This window comes from Cavia porcellus, unplaced genomic scaffold (assembly GCF_034190915.1).
Source record: "Cavia porcellus strain 051 isolate PalLab524CR breed Dunkin Hartley unplaced genomic scaffold, mCavPor4.1 scaffold_23, whole genome shotgun sequence".
Taxonomy (NCBI): Eukaryota; Metazoa; Chordata; class Mammalia; order Rodentia; family Caviidae; genus Cavia; species Cavia porcellus.
In genome coordinates, this window is record NW_026947506.1 from 46,368,164 (window position 1) to 46,393,741 (window position 25,578).

At 55.3% G+C, this 25,578-nt stretch overlaps 1 protein-coding gene across 7 annotated transcripts in view; it reads right to left on the reverse strand.

Annotated features, from left to right (window-relative positions):
* Positions 1-25,578, reverse strand: part of Grb10 (growth factor receptor bound protein 10) — a 106,499-nt gene that overhangs the window by 75,467 nt on the left and 5,454 nt on the right. For 3 of the 7 annotated variants that reach the window (XM_013145407.2, XM_063234361.1, XM_013145405.3), the window contains exon 2: positions 6,678-6,801. The gene's annotated coding sequence lies outside the window, so the exon portion shown is untranslated. Of the gene's footprint in view, positions 1-6,677; positions 6,802-20,928; positions 21,109-25,578 lie in introns of those variants that run through there. The other 4 variants (XM_063234363.1, XM_023562228.2, XM_005000758.4 and 1 more) reach the window with 3 other exon arrangements.

The window sequence follows — 25,578 nt, forward strand, 5'->3', positions numbered from 1 at the left end:
GCCAGGTCTGCACCTCCAGCCTGAGAGCAGGGACACCAAGCGCTGCCCTGGGATGAAAATCCCAGCTACCAAGGGTTCCAGGGAGCAGCAACCATGTATCCTTTTCTTGCTTGCTCTTCCTAACAAAGCTGGGAGGCAGCCCTGACCCACAGGGACCCAAGACACAGACCAATAGATACACCCAAAAGTCAGAAATTCTATGCTAAATTAAACTACCATCGAGGTGAGATGCTTTCCCACCCACAGAGGTCAGAGTGGCTCTAGAATCTGCAATCCAGAGACTGCTACAGTGCCTAAAACTAATGCTCTCGACGTTTACCTACCTGTGAGTCCTTGTGTGAAATTTGGGTTTTTACTATGGAATTCTCTAAAGTATAATTATGGATTAGAATTTCAAACGGTTTTATTTTTTAAAAGATACATAGTAGATTTTTGTCTATGCCTGGCATACCACTCTGATACTCCTTGAGTCCAGAGCTGCTATGAACAACCTCTAGGAGTGTTTCCTAGGAACTCTGCAAAAGCTGCAGGATCCATCATCTTCCAAAGGGCACTGTTTCCCCTCTGCAATCTGAAAACCTCAGAATGCAACAGACCCGCAGTCCTTCACCAGGAGACCCAGTGCTCGGGGAAGAGGGAATCCTTCTTCCCAAGGACGGTTGGGAGGCTTGGGGTCACAGGAGGGGACACAAGGCCCTCAGGGGGAAGTACCCCAAAACAAGCTCCTGTTACCTCAAGAGTTTGACTTCCTGAGACCAGAACTGAGCTCACCATAGATTTCCACGAGGGTCACACGATGATGGTGGACATTGGCCACTGAACAGCTGGGCCAGCTTCCAAAGCTAGGGAAAGAGCAGGCGAGGGCAGCCTGGCCTCACCCTCCCCACCTTGCCAGCAGGTGCCCGCTGGCTGTTCCCACCCATGATAGTCCTGCCCTGTGATGACGCTTCCCAGAGCACAGCAGGAGTGGCCCTGGGGATAAGTCGTCTAAGGTCCCAGGGCACGCACATGCCCTTCTAGTGTCCTAAACAAGCCAGAGTGGATGGGGTGGGAAGGTGAGCATCCACTTGAGTCACCCTGCTCCATCCATCACATGCCCACCGTCAGCGCCTAAGGGTCAAGTTCCCACACCACATAGGATCCAGGGTCCCCTCTGAGCACCTTGGCCCCCACAGCTGAAGGCCCGGGACAGCAGACACCGTGCAGAATGAATCACCCGGCCCCACAGGCAGGCCTTCTGGTCCCAAAATAACTCCTGCTGACCAGGAGGACGGGCCCTCCGGAACCGCAGCCCGGGCCATTTGAGGACAGCGTGCCCAGGAATTATCTTTAACCATCTCGTGACACGTGAGGAGCCCTTCCCAGACAGCTAAGGGGTGCCATGGTACTGGGGCACCATGGTGCTGTGGCCCACACTGTCCACCAGACTCGGCGGGGTTCACTCAGAGGTGGCCCATGTGTGCCCAGCGCTTCACCGACCAAGGACACTGCCTCCCTCACAACCTCACTACCACGATCCATGCAAGAGGACATCGCGCCTAGCAAGGGGTCAGAAGGGACAGCAAAGGTATGGGTTCAAAAAGGAGGAGCCATCTACGGGGGCCGGGAGAGCCATCGCCAGGCGGAGGGGTGCTGCGCCCCCTGGGAGCACAGAAGCAAAGTGAGGCTCTGGGCCCCAAATCGACAGCCCAGGCGGAAGAAGCCATCGTTCCTGGACATGGTGCTGCGGAAAAAGCACCCTAATCTGCCTCGAGAAAACTCGGACCACAAGAGGGCAGTAAGATAGGACCCAGGAGAGGAGAAGATGAGGGGCGGGATACTGTCACTGACGGATGGGTGACAGTCTCACGGGCGTCAAGATGCAAGCTACTGCACACTGGCCATGTGTGCCATCCTCGCAGCCAACGCACGACTCTCGGGGAGAGAGCAGCGGAGGAGGAGGGAGAAAAGCAGGTGAGATGAGAAAAGGAGATGGACAGAAGGGGAGAAAGAGAAGACCAAAGTGACCAAGAGTGAGAACAGTGGGTGCCCACTCGCCGGGCAAAAATGTCTTGGAGGTCACCATGAAGTGACATTGAGCCTAGGGTCACAGTGCCCATGGGAAACTCAAGGCTGGGAGTCTGGGAGCCTTGGGTCCTAAGTCTGCCAACCAACCGCCTGCCACCTCAGCTTCTGCATGTTTCTGTTTAGAGGCACTCTGTTCAAACAGGACAACTCACGGCCAGCAGGACCAAAACTACACCAGCTCCTAGCTCATCTCCAGCGCCTCTTTCCTGGCTGAGGCGCACCGGGGCTTTCTGAGATCAGGAATGCTCTGCTGCTGTAGGCTGGGGACTGAAGCCACGGCCTTTGTATTGAGCTGTGTCCCATTTCTTTTTAGAGACAAAGTCTCCCTGCATTGCCCAAGCTGGACTGGAACTTGTGACCCCCCACCTCAGTCTCCTAGGGTGCTAGGAGCACCATAATACCCAGCAGCATTTGTGCCATTTTAAATAGAAAAATTCATCAGCTGAAAGACACAGAAATGTGGAAACCATAATTGCAACCAGACCACAGAAAGGACACCCTTGCTTGCACCCTGAAAGCTCTTCCTGGCCTGTGCTGGGCACATATGTGGTTCTCATGGCTTTGCCCAATGTGCAGGAATGACCCTGGCCAAGGTGATTCAAGCCTAGGCTTGGGAGTCACACACGCTGGAGCAAGTAGGTGACCTCCAACAGTGAGAACCAGCAAGCCCTGGCTTCCCGCTGGCTCGGTGGCCCCCGGGTAAGAGGCCAGGGAGACATACAACAGGCCTCCGGCAAAAGTCAGGGAGTGACTCCATGGCACAGGAGGACAGCAGCCTGCACAGGTGGCACAGTGAGCTCAGCTGTGTCCCTCGGCCCCACATAGTCCTCACCCATGCTCTGTGCCCAGAGCAGTCACACCCCCAGCTCCCTACAGCTGTGCTCTGACTCCTCACATCCTCCCCTGTTCACCACTCCTGTGCCTGTGGACCCCATAGGGACCAGGCCACATGTGGTGACATCACAGGCTTCACAAACAGATGCCCTAGGCTTTGGGGTCTGCAGCTTATCTTACACCCCACACCCGTGGCTTCATGACCTGCAGGACTCTGGATACAAACATATGCCTGGCACTGTCACCACTGACAACCAGCCTGTGACCGAATCCCCAGATCCTCTGACAGAGAGGGTCTTTTCTCAATTCTTATGGACAGGGAAAAAAAAAATTGGAAAGAGATCATTGTTTTTGGTTTTCTTTTGTTTTGAGTTTTTGAGAAAGAGACTCTGTGTAGCCTAGGCTGGCTTTCAACTCACAGGGATGCTCCTGCCTCAGCTTCCCAAGTGCTACAATGGCAGGCGTGCGCCACTGCACCCAGCTTGTTTTGGGTTTTGAATCTGCAGAGAATGGCAGAGAGACAGATGGGCAACTTGGAACAGGAGCTGGCAAGTTCTCAGCTGTGTTGTAAACTGTGCCCTTCCCTTTACAAGTGCCTGGTTTCTAGCAGGAACACAAAATTCTGATGATTATTTTCATCTCCTGGCTGAACTTCCCCAGCACCCGGTGACTCATTGCTAACCCTCTTCCTGAGCTTGGAGGCCACACGGGAAGAAAAGCTCCCAACCAGGAAACTTCAAAACCAACGTGGAGCCATCCAACTCTGCCCGAACCAGAGAGATGTCATTCCTTGGGGACCCAGCCCCTGCTACTAAAATCCCTGGGACAAACCAAGGCACAAAGAAGACTGAGAAATGGCAAGAGGCCAGAAGAGGTGGTGCAAACCTGAGATCCCAACACCCTTGGAGGCTGAGGCAGGAGGAGCCCGACTTGGAGCCCAGCCCAAGTGACCTGGTGACCCAGGGAGACCGTCACAAAATACACAAAGCAGCAAGCAGGTAGCAGACTGCCCAGGGACTGTGGACATGAGGTGCCACATGGCAGTGCTCCTCTATCACCTCACCCTGCCCAGGTTCCCAGGAGCCCAGGTGGGGTTCCATGCCAGTGGGCTCAGGGAAAGACCCCAGAAGCCTGCCCTGTGTCAAAGCATCAGGGAATTAATAGGAGGCCAGGAGTGGTGGTGGCTAGAACTGTGGGTCAGTGCCCATCCACCCCCAACACCTGAAAAACAAAGCTCCACCACAGGTTTAGGGGCCAAGTGGGGAGCTTGCCTAACCCCTCTTGGATACACGATGGTCGGTCCCCAGGGCAAGGCTACTGGTCAAGCAGAGCTGGCGTGTGACTCGTCTTCCACTGGGGGAACTGGGGTGAGCTGAGCCTCTGCAGGGGGCAGCCTCTGAGGGCAGCAGGGAGCCGCACCACACCCACTGTCCCAGGGAGGACCTGGGGGGTGCCCGGCATCACCTCCCCTGACCTCTGGGGTCATGGGACCAAGGCAGTAGATGGTTGCCTCCAGGTCCCCCAGTCAGACATCACCAGTGTCCATGGAACAAAAGGAACTCCACGCAGACCCATGCTCTGCGGATGGAGAAAAAAAATCGCATTCTGGGAAGAGGAAGCGGGGATCCTGCCTGCCTGGACACACCTGAAGTCACAAGGGAGACCTTGGATGAGGACATTAGCCAGGGGCCACCCCAGTATGACTCACATCATAACCATCTGACCAGGGCTTCAGCAGCCTCCAGAAAGATGTTCCCGCAAGAACTACAAACATTGCAAGGTCAGAGAGAGCTGGTGGCCACAGCTCCAAGCTACACACAGGAGCCTGAGATAATTTCCAGGCTCAGTGGTGCTTTACATTCTGTGGGTTGGTGTTCAAACTCCAACACATCTGGAACCAACACAGGGAGCTGTTCTGTCCGAGACAGAGCTCCTGCCTCACCAAGGAAAGCACTGGCCAATCAGGGGTCACCAGGGGACAGGTGCAGGGACCTTGTTCTGAGAGGGGCTGGGGAAGCACCTCAGACAAGACACAACCAGTCAACAAGAGAACCTCGCAGCAGTGCAGGTACCCCAAAAGAACTTGAGGCTGCTTTCACAGGGCATGAGCAGCAGACACGGGCAGCAGGGAGAAAATGAAGGTTTCAGAGACAGAAGGATCAGGGCATTTGCTATCTAAGAAGTGGAAAGACGAGAGGACATGAAGAAAGGCAGGGCAGGAGAGAAGGATGTTCCAGAGACCCGTCTGCAGTGCATGGCCTCACAGCCTACGGTGGGCAGCTGTAGAAACAGAAAGGGGGAAGTCCCATCGCTAGTTTAGATTTGGACACTCTCTGGTTTCAAGTGTAGGGAAATGGGAGGGAATTGTGAATTACCACAACTGGGCAGAGAAATGACCTCTGCCCTTCATCAAGCTGGCTAACCTGGTAACAACGGTGATGGGAGTCACAGTGCAGCCTCCTCTGACCCCCACAAAGTGGGCAGAGCCTTGGGAGACCCAAGCCCGCCCCGCACAGCAGCCCTGCTTACTCAGCTCCAAGGAGTCCTTCCGTAGACGGTGGATGCCGCAGACACGGTTCATTCACTGGAGCACAGGTAAGGCACCTGTCTCTGGCTACACCAGCAGCCCAACTCTTTAAGCCGCCCGCCACCCGGATCCTGTCCTGCCCAAACCAGGAAGCCCCCAGAGACAGACAAGCTGTCCTTTCCACACCCGATCCTGCCCAGCAGCCCCGTAAAGGAAGGCCCCAAGCATTGCTCCTTTTGAAAAGCGCCTCCCATAAGGAATGAGTGAAGCGTGGTGCTGCTGGTGAGATCTGGTGCTCCAGAGGCAGAGCCCGGAGGGGCCGGGGGCCACTTTCCACCCCTATGCAGGTCTGTTTCTCAAACAGTTCCTCACTTACAGCTATCTTGATCTGTGATCTGCACTGTGGAGAACAGACCTGGGGCCGTGCTAAGGGGCAGGAGGGTCTTAGATCAGGGATACCTGCACCGCTCCCAGCCACGTCCCGGGGTCCTCCCACCTCCTTCTGCAAGCATCTGCATGACAGGCAGGCAGGCACCACTCACGGTGCACAGCAATTGGCAGGAAACTGCACCAAGGACCAGCTTACCCTGGTCGTCCCCAGCCCCTGAGCAGTGACAGGGGTCTGTGTGAGAAGGGGACTCTCCTGCGCACAGCTGGCTCACTCTGGGGCTGCCCCGACTGACCTGCTTTCTTACAGCTATGCCCCTGGGGATGAAGGCTCTTCTGACTCAGCCCTCTGCCCAGGGTACACCATTGGCCTCCCGAAAAGCCCCAGACCTCCATACCCTGCAGCCTCATTACCTGTGCAGACTGAAATTGCCATGCTCTGCATCAAGGCAGCGGGCTCACCCTCAGCTGGCGCTTCCCCCCTGCATGCAGGGCAGCAACCATACCTGCACTCATGCTGTAGCACTGCCACCCCAAGTTAGAGGGCGCCAGGGTTCTCCCAGGCCCCGCCCGTGCCCCCTCCCACCCCCACCCCTCCACCCCCCGCCCCCCCACCCCTCCACCCCCCGCCCCTCCACCCCCCGCCCCTCCACCCTCCACTCCCCACCCCCCCACTCCCCGCTGCTCTGCCCCATTCCAGAGCAGACTAAAAAAAAAAAAAAAAAGCCAGAGAAGCAACAGAGACTGATGGAAACAGCTCAGCAAGCCCAGAAGCAAGCCTGGTTGCTGACTCTGTCCACAGCCATGTGCACGTAGCCCTGGCCTGAGGACCCAGCAGAGGCAAGTGCATGCACAGACTCACCCCTCACCGTCGGCTCGGAGGCCTGGCTACCAAGGCAGTCACCAAGGCTTCGCAGGGCACCTTGATGCTCACTGGGCTGTCACTCCGTGTGCCTGTGTCTATGCTCTTGGCATCAGCTCCAAAGCTGGAAAGTCAAAAGGAACATAACTGAACTCCTCGGGTCCAACTGGGAAGCTGGGATTTTCCAAGAACAAAACAAGAAAGTGAGCCACGTGCCGCGGCTTCCGCTGCCAGTCTACTAACAGCAGGAACAGATTTCTACAGAACCCCGAGGTTCCCGGGCCAAGTGGCCAGGCCTCAGCTCATGCCTAATGTCCCCACCCTAGCCCGAGGCGGACAGCATCCTTGGCACACAGACGCAGCCCTGCAGGGAGGCGAATCCAGGCTGGAGCCCAGCCCACAGCCTACGTGCTTCCCAGGGTCCTCTATGTCCACTTGCACAAGCACATGGGCTGCGCCAAGGGCAGCAAACCCTGGGCTGTGGATGATAAGGGGGTTGGTGACCAGACCCTTGTCCGCAAGGGGGGGCTATGGAGGGAGCTGGGCAACTCAAAGTTGGTGACCAGACCCTTGACCGCCAGGGGGTGCTGTGAAGGGAGCTGGGTAACATCCATTTCGGGACCCCAGCTTCTCAGCAAGACAGGGTTAGCCGTCTCACTGGGGGGTTCTGTGTACCCCATTGGGGCCCTGCTGTGTCACAGTGCTCCTGAAGGAGATATGCTGCAGGGTTTGCATCACAGGGCACCCCAGGGCCACCTGAATCACAGGTGCTGGACCAGGTCACCCAATTGTGCTCTCATTAGGGCCATTTCTATCTTCATTAGGGACTGGAAGCAAAGCCCCTCCGTGTCAGGGAAGACCCGGGCCCCCAACTTATATACCCACCAGGGTATACACACGGCCTCTGGCAAATCCCATGGCCACTCTGGCTTCGGACCCAGGGCGTTTCATCTACCCTGACGCAATTCTAGCTTGGCGGGAAAATTATCAGACTCACCTAGCCTCAGAGTCCCAGGAATAAAACAAGCGGAGAAACAGGACCTCCCTTCCAGGGCTTTTCCGAGGATTAAAGGACTAATGAACTTAAAGACAGGCGAGATCCAATACAGGGTGATTGCTACATAAACACTATTTACTACCTAGCCTGCCTCTCTGTGCTCCCCCTATCAGCCGCACGATCTGCCGCCCACAAACCGCTGCGCTGCCGCGTAAAGGACGCCCGCGGGGGATGCGCAGTCCAAGGCGATGCTGCTGGCTAAAGTACAGCGCCGTGCTTTAGGTGCACAGCTTCTTCCTAAGGGCACCCACTTTAAAAGGATCAAAAACTCTGGGAAGCCGCCGCCCGGTGGGACCTTTTTATAATACACTAGGAGTGAAGCTGAACGCGAAGCACAGATGCGCGTGCGCATGCATGGTGCAGGCTCACGGTGCCGCGGGCGCGCACCCTGGGGAGGGGCTGGGGTGACCGTCACCGCAGGGGGCAGGAGCCACTTCTGACTATTCCAGAATTTCTGTCGCCAAGGAGCCATATTAGTTCCTTAGCCGGGGACCTTCCAGCGGGCACAGGCTCGAAAGCGCTGCTTCTGTGACCACGCTTGGGCACAGCACATTCCTCCAGAGCAAAGGTGGACTGGCCACCATCGTCCCGTCACCCACTTCTATCTGTTTTCAGAAAAGTTGTTAGTAAACTTGACAGATGACTCGAGGAGATACGGAGGGCAGAGTGACAAAGCCCGGGCTACAGAGAACCGCAGCAGGAACCCGCTGCAGCCTGGGAGCCTGTGGCAGAGCTGGGCTGCCTGGCCACACCCAAGGAGCCGACCAGTGCCCGTCCCCTGCTGCCCTGTACTCTTGCAGCCCAGCTGAGACTCACTTATTTGCCCAGGGTCCGTTTCCCCTGCCGATTATGCTGAGAAATCGCTAAAGATAAAGGCGCGAGATATCGCTAAAGATTATGCTAACCCGGGCTAAAGAGGACCGCAGAGAACACGGCCAGAGTCGCTCACAAACAAAGCACCTTTTGATCTCTGTTTAGTGTCTCTGGTATCTTCCAGAAAAATTCCTGAGCGCATATAAACGTTTCCTTCTCTCTCACTTCCTCTCACTAAAAGTTTGGAGTCATAACAGAGACTATTTAGACACTCAACAACTCCTAAGGTTCCGCACAAAGACGTCAACCCTGCTCAGCCAGAAAGCCGGGGTGAAGTCCCAGCCTTTTTAATAGGCTGTCGAGAAACTTTCGTTTTAGATAACTATTCTCCACACTGGACTGGGATCACAGACCCCGCTGTGCCTTCCCAAGAAGATACAAGGAGCCCGTTCTGCAGACGAGTTAAGACCTATGTGGGCAGGATACAATTGACGGAAAGGCTTTTGAGACAAGATCTCGTTATGCAGTTCAGGTTGGCTTTGAAGATGAGGCAATCTTCCTGCCTCAGCTTCCTCCGCACTGGGATTACAGGCACGTAACACCACACTCGGCTCCATAAAATATTGTAAAACTTCAGAATGCTTATCACCAAAACCCGTACACAGTTTAAAAGCGAGTTAACAACCCAGATTTATCTGGTGTGGGGAGCCTAGCTCAGGGGCCGAGCACTTATCTAACGTCGATGAGATGCCGGGGGGTCTAGCTCAAACACCACAAAGTAAGAACACAAAATGGCGCACTTCTCAGTCTCCTCGGGGCATCTCCAAGCCCCGCGAGCAAACCCAGCCCCCACCACCCACCCGTGCTGAAAGTAACAGAATGGGGACACGAACAGAATGGGGACACGGGAGGAGAGAGCCAAGGAAGTTACCTGATGCCACCAGGGAGAAGGGAGGCTGACTAGCTCACAGTTTTGACCACTGGTCGGGCAGTCCACGGTGGGAACAGCTCGGCGCAGCGAAGAGGAGAAGATCCTCAAACTGCAGCAGCCAGGAAGGAGGGCGAGAACGGAGGCTCCAGGGACGGGAATATATCCAGTCTAGAAGGTCACTCCCAGTGCCCACCTCCAGCCTGACCCCGCCTCCTCACGCCACCATAAGCTCATCCTTAAGGAATCCGCCCATTCTCCCAGCACCCCCGTGACCCCTCACCTTCCATACACAGTAGACTCTGCGGGACTTTCCAGAAAGAAGCCATGACACACATGTCACCCGCCACGTACACAGTAAAGCCAGGGGTACCCTGGCCGTGAAGGCCCCATCCGCCTGGCCCAAGCCCCAGTGCATCCTTATCTTGGTGCCTGTCCACTCACAGACCCCACGAAATGCCCACAGAGTGAGTCCAGAACTATAGGGCATAGCCCACATCCCCCCAGCAAGATCCCACACTGGACACAGTCTCTGAAACCAACAGAATCACCCCAAAAATATAAAAGGGCCAGGCCCAGCTGTGTTTCAAGCCTAGACTCAAAACAGGACCAACAGTCCTAAGGCCCTTGCCGCAGGGCTGCCAGGAACCCCTAACCCAGCAAGCTCAAGCCAGTTCATCCCCTAAAGCCATCCTGGCTCCATAACCCAGAGATGCACCATGATAAAGACTCCCTGCTGAAAAGAGGCAAAAGATTTCAAGACAAACGCCCAGAAACCCCCTCCCGCGGCGGGGGAGTCACGTAGGCAAGCTAGCTCAGCTCCAAAACAGCCAGGCGCGAGCCGCACAGTCCCGTAGCACGCCAGCGGGACTCCGAGGCAAAAGAGCTAAAAATAGGATGGTACTGGCATACAACACATACGCTGCTCAGCAGAAGAGCTGAATTTACAAATACGAGCAGGCGTGCATCGTGGTGCCATGTGCCATGCGCCCTTCGCCACGTGCACATGTGAAACGGCAGCGGAAGCGTGGCTGCCTCCCCACTGGCCCAGCCTGGGCCCCAGGAACAAAAAGCCCGGTCCCCTGGGCAGCACCCTGGATGGGACAGACACTGGGCAGGCAAGGCTGGCTGCCCCTGGCTCACATTTTACCAAAGTGCTGTGTAGTCTCTCCTAGGAGGTTTTTGAAGATGAGGAAAGAACTTGAAAAACCACTGCAGGATTGCTGTGCCTTCCCTGGAGGGAAACCTCTTGCTCCCTTCCTCCCCTGAACAGCGGGTTAGGGTGACCCCTGTCCACACCCAGGCTCTGAGGGGCTTGGGAGCTGCTTCCAGGTACGATCTGAGCAGGGAATGTTTAAGTTACAACCTGATTGAGTAAGGAAGCCTCGCCATGAATCCTCTGCAAAATCCTCCCCTCACTCAGCCCATCCTTGCTGCTACTTTCTGAAGCAACTCTGAAAGTCTCTCTCCTGAGTGTCTTTACCTAGGGCAACCAAAGCTACGGTGAACACTGCTGCCCAGTGCCACCTGACAGAGAGGCCAGATCATCAGAACACGACACTGTGTCCTCTTCTGCCTTACTCACTGGATCTGGCACCACGTGACTCTGGCTCTTCTCCAAAATCAAAACGAATGGGAAACATTTTGAATCCATTCAGGCATCCAGGCATTTTGAATCCATTCCATCCATCAAGGCAGCCAGGACAGCACAGCTAAAGACCCTCAGGAAAGAGGACTCCAGAGCTGCTGCAGAAAGTGCCAAGGACGGGGAGATGTGTGTGCTCAAACAAGGGGGACTTTTGAGGAGGGTTATTGGCAAGGCATCTTTTACTGTAATTGTTTTTTAAAAATCTTTTTAAATATTCCCCGTAGTTTTGGACCACACCACACAGAAGAATTTACAGAACACATCAAGAATGTGGACAGAGTGTGAACGAAGACAGAGGAATTAAAACTAAGTCCCAGGATAACTGGTGACAGGTGCTCAGTAAGACACAGACAGCCCCCTCCGCCCACGCTGCTTGCAGGCTAACGATTCAAACCCTGCCAAAAACTACTGTGAGAAAAACCCAACGAATAAAGTCAGAAAAACCAGGGAGGAACAGCTTCCCAAGCAAGATTCTTTACCCCCTAAGTCAGGAGTGATAAACCGATCCTTTACCCTACTGCTGAAGACCCTGCGAGCAGAAATGCAAAGACAAGCATCGACCTTGCACAAAATGCTTGCAGGGGCCCGTGTAGGCTCCACACATCTCTCTGCTTGTGAGATAAGGGAGAGATAATCAGCCCAGCATGGATAAAAGGGAAGAAAAGGGCACCAACGGACTGAAGAGATATGCAAGACGTGTTCAAACTCACTCCGGCAATGCAGCATGGGCTGGACAGCAATGCAGGCACCGTAACCTGTGACCTCTCCGATCGCGGGAGATGAAACCCCAGAGCCAGGGCGGGTGGGGGCTGGGGTCCAGCAGGAGACTCCTGGGCTGCACATGGTCCTGGTGCTGAGGGCCAGGAAACACTTAACATGGCGATGGGATTTTTAGTGGGACTTTTTGAGACTCAAGTGCAGGCAGGGGACAGGAGAGGTGGTCAACAGTGCCACGCTGCCCCCTCCTTAGAACACAAGCACATAAGACATGACACGCACGTGTGCAAACTGGCACCTGAAGCACAGTGGCTCCTGAGCACAGTATTCTGACCCATCGCCATGTGGGCAGGCGAGCCTGGGAAGATGGGGGTTGGCGTTCCTAAGCACACTTGCAAGTCTCTTAATTATTAAACCTGGGTTTGCACTGTTTTGTGCATAAAAAGCATAGCCATAAAGGGGATTTTGTTACCTCTGCATGTTAATGTTAATGTGACATATTTCACATGTGGTCAAAAGGTTGGACCCCATGTGCAGGGGAGCCAGTGGCCAGGCTGGGTGACACTGCATGCAGAGTCAGCCCGCACTTTCCACAGCTTATTCTACAGAAAGATACACACGCACCACGTAGCCCCAGATACGGCAGCATGTGGATTGCTACGCTCTTCAGTACAGAAAATCCACAGCCAGATGCATGCTGCAATCCCAGGACTCTGGGAGGCTGAGGCAAGAGGATCACAAGTTCAAGCCAAGCCTGTGATACTAAGCAAGACTGTATGTCATATAAAAAAATTTAAATGACTGGGGTATAGCTCAGTGCAAAAGCCTTGGGTTCAATCTCCTGCACTGCCAAAAAAGAAATGCACAATAATGTAGCTCATGCCCTTATTCTGTTTTCTTCATGAAACATTATTTCTGCTTGACAGATAAGTTTATTGTAGTTGTTTTAAATGGAAGAATAAAGATGTTTAAAATTTTCTCCATTAATTTTCAAAGTGGTCAAGATCACTGCAGGTAGCTGTGTAGCCACAAGCCCTTGAGGTCCCCAGAGGTTCCTAGAGTTACAGGGTCGGGACACCAAATGGCTTAAAAACCATGGCTTCCAGCCTGCTGCGCCCCTCAATCTTCCAAGCCCTGGGCTGCCCCAGGGGGATGTGGCCTTCCCTAGCACCAAGACTGTGTGCCCACCTCGACCGCTGCCTGCAGGAGCCCAGCCACCACCCCAGCCACCCTGGCTGTGTGTGGTGAGACCCAGGAGACGTCCCCATAGGAGACACAGAGTCTCAGGCAGGCAGTGTGGCCAGGTCCGAGGGCCCCGGGGGGGCTTGTGCTTCTCTCTAATCTGGCCCTCAGGATCTTTGCAGGGGCCTGGAGGGTCAGCACTCCAGGGCACGGCATGCCGGTCCTCCGGGAGGCCTCTCCCACCTGTTGATTCTGGCAGACAACCGACCCGACCCGTCACTCACTGTTCCCCCAGTGCTGCTGCCCGGCCAGGCCGTTGCAGGGCTCAAAGGAAAATGTCACGCGGCCTGTATTTCCAGTTCCCAGCACAGGACCAGCCCTGGCCCCGGGTGCGGACAGCTGCCAACACTCAGGTGGCCGCGGCTTCCTGCTTCAGTCCCCTGCACAAAGAGAGGGACACACACTGCATGTGTCTGTGCCCAAGAGGAGATCGTCCTAGTCATAGAAGGACAGTGACCTCAGCCCGGGCTCACTATCCACACCTGGGGGGACGGGCCCAGGGTCACAGAGAAGGGCAGGGGCCCCGACCTTTCTGGGGACCCCAGGAGAGTCTGTGCTGTCGTGCCTGCCAGGGTTACTAACATGACAGAGCCTCAGTCCCTGAGGAAGCCGCTGTCTGGTCTGGGGCTGCATTTCAGTCACCTAAGTCCTTAAAACTGGGACTATAGTGAGAGTGACAAATGGATGCGATCTAGTCAGGTGAGCCCACTCACAGGCAGCACACTAAGGTCTCAGTGGTCTAGAAAAATAAAAAAGGAGACCAGACCAGGGCGTGGCTGGAGGCAGAGCCCTTGCCCAGTGTGTGCCAGGCCTGGTTCTGCTCAATAGCCAAGAGGACAGTGAGGAGGACAGCGAGGAGCACCTGAAGGAGCCCGCGGCTCCCTCATGTCCTGCAAAGGTCACTCAACACTCCAGCCCCGGCCGCCAAGAGCCTCCGCTGCAGGGAAAAGGGGAAGAAAGGGCAAATTGCTGGGATGTCGTAACACAGGAGAAATGTCATTATTATCCAGGGTCCCAAGCGTCTAGCCTCCGGCACTTTTGAATCTGCAGAACCAGGACTTCACAAAGAACACAGAATCTTTCCCGAAAAACCTCAAGGAAAAAAGGAACAAAGTGGCTGTTACCCAGCTGTGTATCCAGCCCCCCAAAACCTGTAATGACCTCTTATTAACAGCAGGAAAGCTAGGCCCAAGAGCCCCAGGCGCAGGAGGGAAATGGGGCTCTTGCTTTGGCCTCCTGTATTCCACAGTGCTGGAAGTACCAGCCAGAACAATTAAGCAAGAAATATTAATAACTTTATAATAGGCACTCAAATTGGAAAGAAGTAAACGTGTTTCTGTTCAACTCACATAAAACACAGAAGTGAGATGCAGTGGTGCACACTTGTAATCCCAACACTCAGGAGGCTGAGGCAGGAGGACCACCATGAGTTCAAAGCCAGCCTGGGCCACACAGTGAGTTCAAGGCCAGCCTAAACTGCACACCAAGAACTTGTCTCAAAAAACAAAACTAAAACTAAACACACACCACCACCAGCAGCAGCAGCACAAGAAAAAATCTTGACAGTGGGTCTGACAGGACTCCTTAAATACAATTCCAAAGCACAGGCAATGAAAGGAGAACATAAACTGAGAACCATCAGCATAATAAAACCTGTGTGTCCCGGGATGCTTTCAAGAGAATGCAAAGGTAACCAACAGAAGGGATGAGACATTTGCAAATGTGACACCTGGTACAAAATTATCATGAGGAAGACCAATGCCCCTCCTCACTTAACCGCTGCACTGCTCAAAGACTGCCTAGACTCACAACCAAGGTGCAGGGCCACTGCTTGGGCTCGCAGCTTATGCATCTGTCCTGTGCAGTTCTGTTCACCCTTTGTAGAGCCCTGCACTGAACTGTGCAGCACTGTGGATTCACGCTGTTACCCATTACAGTGCTGCATGCAGAGCTATGCAAATAAAGCCACCCACAGCATCAGGCTGGAGTTCCCTTGGCCTGTTTCTCTGTGCTGTGATGCACACACTAGTCTACTTCCTCACGCAGTGACCCATCCATTTAATGGCCTACTCATTGCTGGCATAGCTCAATCCTTAGCTAAGGAGTCAAACTCACAAGGAATCCAATGGGCTAGCACAGGGACCCTCACCTCACAGGGTGCAAGGCCGGTGGTGCCTGCAGCTACCTGAGCCACCACCAAGGAGTAGTGAGGAACACAGTTCACTTCCAAAGGCCACAGAGTTGTTCTTGCACTAGATGGCGGCACATGGGGTTCCATTCCCCCTGAAAGGCTGCCATTGTTAGTGGGGCCATGGCAGCACTCAAGGACATCCCCCCAGCTCACTTTCCCGGCTGGGCTGAGCTGCCAGAGCTGCCAGTCCACCTGCCAAGTGGCTGGGGACCCGACCTTCCGGCTTTGCCCTCTTCCTGCAGGCTATGTGAGCAGGAGGTACAGGTGAGCCCACAGCTCTGCCCGCAACCCAGTCACCACCCTTCCCCTCTGTGGACTGCTAACCGGGTAGCCCTGTCTCCAGCAGCCAGCAGACGCCAGTGGCGTCTGCCAGCGGCTCTGGGGAAAGGGTTTTACTGTCCACATTTCTACCAGATTCCGGTCACAACCACTTCAAGAAATGGCTAAAAAGACCACGGGTGTCCCTGTAGCACTCTTCTTTTGTTGTGTGTGAGGGGCAGGGCCAGGAGTGGGTATTGGGGCTTGAAACAAGGCCTTCACACTCAGCTATAGCCAGCCAAACTCTTTTTATTAAGTTTCTGAGACAGAGTATGGCTGAGTCACTGAATTGCCTAGGCTGAGCCTGAATCCTGATCCTCCTGCCTCAGCCTCCCAGGGCTGCTGGGATGACTGGCCTGCACCATCTGAGCCTGCACTAGAATCACCTGAAACACTCCAGTCTATACAGCATGGGATACCCCAGCACACAAGTCCATGCTGTCCCAGCCTCTGTCTGCCCAGGGCCCAGTGTCCTGTCCACATTCTTAGGTGCTTCTTACACAACGCCAACTGCTCCCTCAGTCCTTTTGCCTGGGCATCCAGGCCAAGTCTCCTGAAGGTCACCCTCTGCTTCCATATGGCCTGCTGCGACCTGTGGAGGGGACAACCCGCATCCTCAGGGGGCTCAGCGAGGTCAGATCCCACCGTCCCATCTGTGGTTCCATCTGTAATGTGTTTAAGACCCCGACCTCACCTTCCAGCACCCTTACATGACCGGTAATGCCAAGAGACATTTTAGACCACTGCGCTGGGCATATACACACACGCAAGCACACACACTCGGAGTACACACATCTACACATACACTGTGTCCACTTTAAAGCTCAAACTATACACTTTCAACTTAACTGCTTCTTGGTGCAGGAGTTACCGCCAAAGTTGTGGGTAGGGTATGTTTGGTGCTGTTTTTGGGGTGTCTGGAACTGAACACAGGGCCTTCGAACTGTGACCGTCCCTCCCTCTGCATTTCACCTTCCAGTCTCATTTACCTGCAGTCCACCAACATCTGAAACAACTGGTAGGAAAATTCCAGACACGAACAAGTCCTGCGCTGTAACTGTGCGTCCCCCTGAGCAGTCTGACCCAGGGCCCACACCAACTCTCTTCGTCCTGGGCACCAGCTTGTCAGGGGTCAGCCCCGCTTTGCCTAGGTTCACATAACATTCATTCTACTTAGTAAGGGCCCCGAGGTGCAAAGCTCCTTTGCACTGTACCATGACATTTTAGTTTATAACTTGTTAACTTGCTACTGGGTTCATATGCACAGGATAAAGCAGCATATGAGATGGGACCTAAAAATATGGCCAATATTTAAATTTAAAATTTTATACAGTAAAAGACAGTGGCCATGAATCCTCCTTACACTTTGAGCACACTCATCTCATCGTGTCTACCACTTTCTGCAGCAGCTCTGAAGTCCTCTTTCCAGAGCGTCTTTACTGGTACCATCCCAGCCACTTTAACGTAATGACCTAGCTCAAAATGTTTCTTTTTCCAGCTTATTTTGACACTGGGGAAGAGGTGGAAGCTACACGGTGCCAGACTGGGTGAATAAGATGGATGAGGAGTCAGTGCTGTTTGTAAGAGCAGTCTCTGGGGGGCTGGGGATTTAGCTCAGCAGCATAAGCCCCTGCCTTGCAAGTGTGTGGTCCTGAGTTCGATCCCCTGTACTGATTAAAAAAAAAATTAAAAAAAAAAAAAGAGCAGCCTCTACACTGAGTGGGGCTTGACAGCAGCATCTGCTGTGTTTTTATCACAACTCATAAAGGCTCCCAGGAAAAAGGACTCCAGAGCGGCTACAGAAAGTGGTGAGAATGATGGAGTGAATGTGTTCAAAACAAGGGGGGTGTGCCAGGGGTTTGGCTCAGAGGCCTAAGCATCTGCCTGGCAAGCTTGAGGTCATGAGTTCGATCCCTGGTACCAAAAAAAATAATTTAAAATTCTTTAAAAAAACAAGGGGGGGTGGAATTTTGAGAAAGTTGGGTGGCAGTGTGTCTTCCACTGCCCTGTGATAAACTCTGTTTTAAACACCACACTTCTCCACTCCCTGGTCTGAATCTGAACATGGAGTGTGTCTTAAAGGCCACGTGGAAAACAAGGGTTTGGTCCACAGCTTGACAAGACCAGATGCTGGAAACTAACCGTGAAGGGGATGGGGCCTGGAAGGGGGATCCAGGCCACTGGAGCTGCCCTTGGAAAGGAAGATGGGCCTCCGCTCACCGCATGCAAGCTTGTGAGCTCTCTCCCTCAGTCCCTCTCCACCCCTTCATGCTGACTGGCTGTGAGAAGCTCTGCTCTTCCACAAGCTCCTGCCATGACGTGCTGTCTCCTAAGAGGCCCCAAAGCACCAGGGTTGTGCTGCCGTGGACTGAAGCCTCTGAAACCATGACCTCACAGAAGCCTTCCCTGCCAAGCGATCGTCCTGGGTATGGTTCAGTCACAGGAAGCTGAGTGACACAGGTCCTATCCACAGTTCCTAGCACTTGGAGGCCTTGGGAGACATTCCCTGTGGGTGCGGGTCACCACCCCAAGGCATCTTGCACTCACCCTCCCTTCCCAGGCAGAGGGTTTTTGCTATTTTGGATCTAAGTGGGGCAAGGGCAGGGTAAGGACACAGCTGGACTCCTCCAACCTTGGCTGAGTACGTGACAGGAGGGGGCCCACATCAGCGCCCTCCTTCCAACTGCATCAGAGCCAGGTGCGGGGCCAGCATTCGTATCCCACGGGTATGGGCAGAGAGGGAAGTCTTCAGCCTCAAGCCACTTGGGAGGCAGTGGTAACACCCACAGCTGCCTCGAGGCCCCGCAGAGAGAAGCCCGAGTTCAGGGTAGGTGACTTAGAGCTCAGGATTTTCTCCCCCCTAACAACAGGCTTCCGCCTGGGGCAGCTTGAGTTCAGCCTGGACTCTTACAGGCGCCAGCAGGCACCGCTCCACAAACCAGGAATGTTCCTGGAGTCGGCAGTCCAGACCCTCTGCCCAAGGAGGACGCAGGCCAATAAACGCCTGTGGGCCAGGACTCAACAGCTCCCTGGCCCTTTCACTTAGACTTTGGAGTGCCACGAGCTGATGTATATCGTGCACTAAGTGGCAGGACGGACAGCGTGGCAGTGCAGGCACTGTGGTGTCTCCTGGCTGACCTGTAGCTGCAGTTCCCTGAAGCCCAGAATCACGGCAGAGGCCTGGAGAGCAGCTCCTAGGCCCAAGAGACCCACGTTCGGAGCTGGAAAGAGGTTTCAGCTTTCACAGCACACTAAGGTCAAGCACCGTTAGTCCAGGCATCCCCGCCCGGAAGCCCTCTGCAGTGAATTCTGTGGCCTGGCAGTAAATACAGTCCATCACAACAATTTCGGATGTGACCCGTAGTCATGCCAACCACCGGATGTGTGTTTCCCTGAGCTGCAGAAGCCCCAGGGCCCGGGCCAACTGCTCTCAAGTCTGATGGAATGGAGAGAACATGAAGGCCCAGAACGGCCTCTTCTGACACATGCTCCAGCCCTCCCGGGGTCCGTGGGGTCACACTCCGCCTTCACACCACCCTCAGCCCGCCCTGGTCTGTGAGGTAGTCATGCCAACTTCTGACCTAATCACCAGAACCTGAGTGTTCCCAAGGCGGAACACAGCAGCACGGGCCCAGGGCAAGGGAGGAGGACTCCACACGCAGGCCCAGCAGGTCAGCAGCACGGAGGCCGAGCCCACAGTAGGGGCGGGGGTGTCCACGTCCCGCCCGCAAACCTCAGCGCTTTCCTGCACATTCTGCACCCCCGCCCTACACTATCAGAGAGCTGGCCTGGGTCTGGAGGGGTTATGAAACGGGGCGAGTCCAAGCCAGTTTCCTAAGACATTCCTGCTCAGTCACACACACATGCGCGCCAAGACGCTGCCTGGCTTTTCTGGGACCGCAAGGGCTGAACATCCCTGAATTTAGGCTGCTGCCTAAATGTCACCTAATACCAAGATTCAAAGGAGGCAGTGTTCTCTTAAGTTCACAAGCCCAGCTCTGGGTGGTAATTACACCACGGCCACAGAAGGATCCGGGGATGGAAATCCTTAGGAGAGGACTTAGGCATAAAAATAACTCACTTTTTCATGCTACCCTCCTGGAACTTGCCCCGCCCCCTTAGAACCAGCAGGGAAGGAGTCATTAAGTCCATCTCCTGCAACGTTTCATAGTTCCGGTCCCATGCCCTCCACCCCTCTGGACAGGAAGTGTCATCCTGTGTCTCAGGTCCAGATACAGGGGTGTGGTCACACACTGGGATCACCCTGGGTCCATACCATGACATCACACCTTGCCCACAATGAAATCAAAACTGGGGCCCCTTCCACTTTTCTTTTTGGGACTGATGGAAGAGAAAGGGGACGCTTTCCGTCCATCACCATCACCTCCCCACCCTACAGGCTCAGGGCAAAGCATGATACAGTGGCCCCCGCATCCACTGTCCAAGGCACAGCCCAGCAGATGCTGCCAGAGCAGGGCAGAGCAGGTAGGACCTGAGGCCTGTCCACCCCAGGCCAGACTCCTTTAGCGATCTGACCCACTCTGCTTGAGAGTCAAACAACAACAGCGAGAAAACACCTATTTCTTTTCACCCCCATGGGTCAAGGGGACCATCAGTTGGTATAGATGGTGGCGCCCGGCAAACTACACTCTGGACCCCCAATCTTTGCACGGGGAGACTGCGGTCCAGGACAAGGACGTCAACATATTAACAGGTGACCAGCTCTGGGCTAGGGGCAGCTGATGTTTGCACAGAGACCGTCTGTTGAACTTCACTAAAAACCACGCAGCCCGCGATAGCACGCGAATTCTCCATCCTAAAATCTGCTATTTTCCTTCCACGGAGCAGAAGGTCTCCACGGATAATGATACACTAGGGACAGGACTTATTTATCCGAGGTTTTTACACCAGTCCTTATGCCATCAAGCTTTATAAAAGATATCCAGGCAGACCTGAGTAGGTCATTATTAAAAAGAAACCAGAAAAAAAAAAAAAAAAAAAAAAACGACGCTGCGGTCACCCCAGATGCCCGAACCCCGAGTCCGCTGCGCCCCCGTCCTCGGCAGAGGCTCAGGACGCGCGCATCTGAGTTGCCGCGGCAGGTTAACGGGATGCAGGGTTCCCGTTACATAATAGGGACGATTAGGATCGGAAGCGGTTACATAATCCTGTCCTGCGGCTACACAAGCTGAGGATCCGCTATGAGCCGGGCGCGGCCACAGCACTGCAGCCGGGAACCTCGCAACCCGAGCCCCAGGACCAGACCACGGCAGCACTGTGCCCCCTGACCACCCCCGCCCAGCCTGCCCGACCCGCGCCCCCTGCCCACCTGCGTACCTGCAGCGTGGCCTGCAGCGTGGCCGCACGGGGTCGCTGCGTGCGCGCCACCGGCCTGGCGCGGTGCCTGCCAGTGCCTGGCGCGTGGACAGTCCGGCCCTGCGCGCACCCGGCCCAGCCTGGCCCGGTCCAGCTCGGCCCGGTCCACAGAGGGGTACCTGGCCCGGGATGGCGCGAACACGCGAGGCCGGCGTGGAACGCGCGCGCCCGGCCCCGTGCCCGCGCCCCGCCCCCTGCGCCCGGCCGCCCCACCCCAGGGCGCGCAGGTGCCCCGGGGCGGTCCAGCCGGCCGGGGCCGTGTGCGCTCTGCAGCCCAGGCCCGGGCACCGAGCTCGGCGAGCACGGGGACGTGGCCGCAGCCGGGCCTGGCGAACCACAGGAACCCCGGACCGAGCCCATGTGACGCAGCCACGCCCCGAGCCCGCGGAGGCCCTTAGCTGCCCAATCCCCGGATCCCGTTCTCATGGCAACGGGAGAACCTCGGGCAGCAGTATCGTGCCCCTCCCCCATGGCCCTGCGCCTGCGGGCAGCACGCGCTGAGTCTGGTCTGTCTTCCGCGTTCGCCGCGATCCCGCGATCCCGCGTTCGCCGCGATCCCGCGATCCCGCGATCCGCTCCGGTCTGGTCCCGATCCTGGCCTCGGGCAGGTGCAGCAGGGGCTGAGTGACCAGGGCCAGGCAGCCTGAGCCCCAGGGTGGCTTTCATCTCACCCTCCACCCCCTTCCCAAGATGTCAGAGCCGCAGCCTGCAGTCAGGCTGCCTGCAAATCGCAGGCAGGCAGGATGCAAGGGGACGTCCGCGGGCAAGTAGGGTTCCATGGACACCCAGTAGGCGAGGGAAAGAATAGATACTACATGTCAGGCATCTGCTGTGAGCTCGTCACAATCACACACGCGCACACACGCGCACACGCACGCACACGCACGCACGCACGCGCGAGTCTGCAACAAAGGATGCAACAGAAAACAAGGTCGGGAAACATTCGCGGACTCACAAACACACCCGGTATTCTAAGGGGATTGATCGCCGACCCCCGCAGATACTCTGCGCTCCAGCCTCGGGGGTAAAGGACTTCCGTTCACGATCTCCTAATCCTCTCTGCGCGCTCCTCGTAACATTCAACACGGGAAAGCCGCGTAACTAAGTGAACCGATTTGTTTGGGAATAAGGACACGGACCGGCGTCTGTACAACGCTCGGTAAGGACTCAATTATTTTTTCTGAATATTTCTGACTCCAGGGATGGGTGAATTTGTGGATGCCAGGAAACATGTATTTTTTAAAGGAACAAAGGAAGGAAAGCAAAGGAAGCGAAACACAAGGTTTGGCATGATTGTGTGTGGTTTGTACAGTGTCAACGGGGCCAGGCGACCATAGGTTGCTTGCTCCCCTCTGTGGGGAATAGTGTGGGAAAAGGGACTGAGACACTACAGAGGCCGGGCTGGGAATCTGGAAGCGCCAGTCGCCCTCCCACCTGCGGAGGGGCGGGGCTGCGCCTGGAGGGGCGGGCTCTCACCCGCAAGGGGTGGGGCCACACCTACGGAGGGAGGCGGTGTCTGCAGCTGAAAAGCAGCACTAGTGCGAGCTGCAGGAGCTGCAACAGCCGCTGGAGCTGCGCGAGCTGCGGGAGCCGTGGGAGCCGTGGGAGCCGTGGGAGCACTTGCGCGTCCTCACGTTCTAGGAACTGAGGCTCCAAGGTGGCCATGACCCCGAAATCCAAGACTACAACAGCCTGGATCAAACAAAAGCAGACGGAAGCAGGCTCTGCGCAGCTCGCCGCGGAGGGTAAACCGAGCCAAAGCGGGCTCGGACCCGCGGGCTGCAGAGCTCGGACCGTCCGCTGCCGGGAGCGCCGCATTCGCGCTGTCACTGTCCGCCCCACTGCGGAGACGCCAAAGAGGGCAGCTGCAGCTCGCAAGGAGGCAGCAGGGACACGCGATCTGCAAGCGAGCCCGCGGACGCTGAGGATCCGAGCTCTCCCGAGCCAGGTTTGACTCCGGCCGCTCCGCGAAGCGGGCTGAGCTGTCCCGGGCCTTGGTGACTCCGCCGCTTGGACCGCGGGGTGAGCTCACCGTCAGAATAGCATACCTGCCCTGCCGGCTCTGCATGGGACAACAGCTTCCCTACCACACTCCTGACTTCGCAAAGGGGAAGAGGAAGGAAAAGAGGAAGAGAAAGGAAAGGGAAGAGAAAGGGAGAAAGGGGAGAGGGAGGGAGCTAAGCGAAGCTGTAGGTTTCAGCACAGTGAACGGCTGCTGACTGCTGGTCCGGTAACAGGTGAAGGACCCAGAGGGACCGTGTCTTGTGCCCAGCCAGTCGCGAATCCTGGTCTGCTAGGACAATAGAAAGTGAACTTTTCTTTTCTGTCTTTTAATTACCAGGGATCCCATCTAGCACCTTCACACTGAGCTACCTGTCAGCCCCTTTTTATTTCCAGGTGAGATCCTGCTAAGTGCTAAGGACTCAAACTTGTGATCCTCCACCCTCCACCTGGCAGGGCTGGGACTAGAAGTGTGCACCACAGAGCCTGGCTAAAGAAGCAGACTCTTTCAGTGGCATGAGGTGCGAGTGCACGGGTCCAGGACCTAGCAGATGCCTAGAAGCAGGACACTAGGACAGCACAGAGGTGGAGCTGGAGTCAGTGCCGGCCGGATGCCAGGGAGGCAGGGAGCACAGCTCAGCGTCAAGGCCCTGGGTTCAGGCCCCTGTGCCACACACAGACAACCCAAAAGCAGAAGAAATATTTCCTTTGGTTGTAACTTGTCCACACACATTCAGGGCTATAATGAATGAGGTGCCTCTGCCTGGGGGAGAGCACTCTACAGTCTACTAAGGCAATAGCCAAGTAGTAGCGAGCCCTGAAAATTAAAAGTGACGACAGAAACTTAAAATCCAGCAGCAAGGTTACAGGGTTAAACTGAATATTATCCAAAATCCAAAAAGCAAAAGAGATAGAATGAGAGATAAAATAATAATAATAATAATGAGGGAGCCAAAATTAAAAACCACTGTAGAAAAAGAGAAAAATGGGAAAGAAAGGAATTAATTTGAACATCTATTTGAGCCTGCAGGATTTGTGTTTTTGGCTTGATAGGGCCCACGAAGTACCCTGAGTGACACACACAGTCCACAACAGGCCACAATGTCACAGAGCATCACAAGAGACCCACCAGGAGAACATCCTGACGCAGTCAGACGTGACCAATATGGAAGCCAAAAGAACCGCTGTGGGATTCTTTCCTGCTAAGATCAAGCGTCCCCAGCCTCACACTGCCTGAGAGGTCAGCTTGGTGCTCAGATATCTAAGGGGAAAGTGATCTGCAGATCAGGAGTGGAAGCACAGACACGTGTTACCTGCCAGGCTGCAACAGGGCTACCACCAGATGTGCGTGGGCTCCCGGAGCGACATCCCAGGTACCTGTGACTCGGAAGCTCTGGTTGAAGGTTTTCCTCTTGCACATTTTGGGAATAAACAGCGAAATGAGAAGTCATGAGATCTGAGAGAAAAGCAAAGAGACTTTCGGGATGATTCAAGGGGCGACAGCTGCCAGGAAGCCTCCAGTGACCGCCAGCCACAAGGCCAAAGGGCACCCGAAAGGGCAGCTTGGGAGAGACAAAGCTGGCAGATTACCCACGACATCTGAGACTCACACCCGGGTGCGAGTTTGGGGCAGGGCAGTGGGAAATACGTAATAACCCCAGAAACAGCACAGCTGGGACAAGAGTGGCATTTAGGGGATGGTGCCCACCCTGCACACAGATGTCGGATGTCACCAAAGTCACCCAAGTGAAACACATGAAAACCCACAAGAATAACAGTAGTTACTATTCAGACCTGTGTTTGGAAACATGAAGGTAAACATGGGGCAAAAAAAAAAAAAAATCACACCAACTACTGACAAGCTCAGATACTCCTGGAGAATTATCTAAATGTAAACTGTGTCTAGCATGGCTATGATCAAAAAGAGAACCTGAAAACCAGTGTGCTCTGGGTGGGGCAGTGGCAGAACAGGTGGTCTGTGGGTGACCGCAACAGAGACTCCTGCACACAGGGACAGTCCCCATGGGGGAGGGAGGCACCACATGGTCAGCCCGAAGGGCCCGAAGCCTCAGATGCCCCAGCAAGGAAGCAGGGTGCTCCTGCTTTCACTTAGCCCTCCTCCCAGGCTCCGCCACCCCAGCAAGGCATTGCAGGCCGTGCGCATCATGTTCTCATCTCTCTAGGAACGTCCTGGACCGGCTGCTGTGAGACCCACAGGATTTTCATCGAAAGAGAACAGGCAGCTCCCTAGAAATGGCACCCTGGAGGGCCACGGGGAACAGCTTGCCCGGGCCAGGTGGCACGGGCACCACAGGAAGTCAGGCACGCGGCCTCTGTCTGAAGTGGCCTGAGGACAACCACAGGCCCCCCGAGGCCCGGCTGGCCTCACACCTCATACCCACACAAAGACCACGGTGCCAGGCAGGGCCCAGGGTCACCCTGGGAGTATCCTGCTCCGCGGGAGATCATGTGGGGCCCCCCAATGAAAAGGAGTCACCTCAGAGCAGCTTTGGTCTTTCGAGGTCCTTACTGCAGGGATCTGGAAATCACTGCTACAGGTTAGAATCCTGTGCCTGTACCTGGGATCGGAAATATTTTAGACTTTTTTGA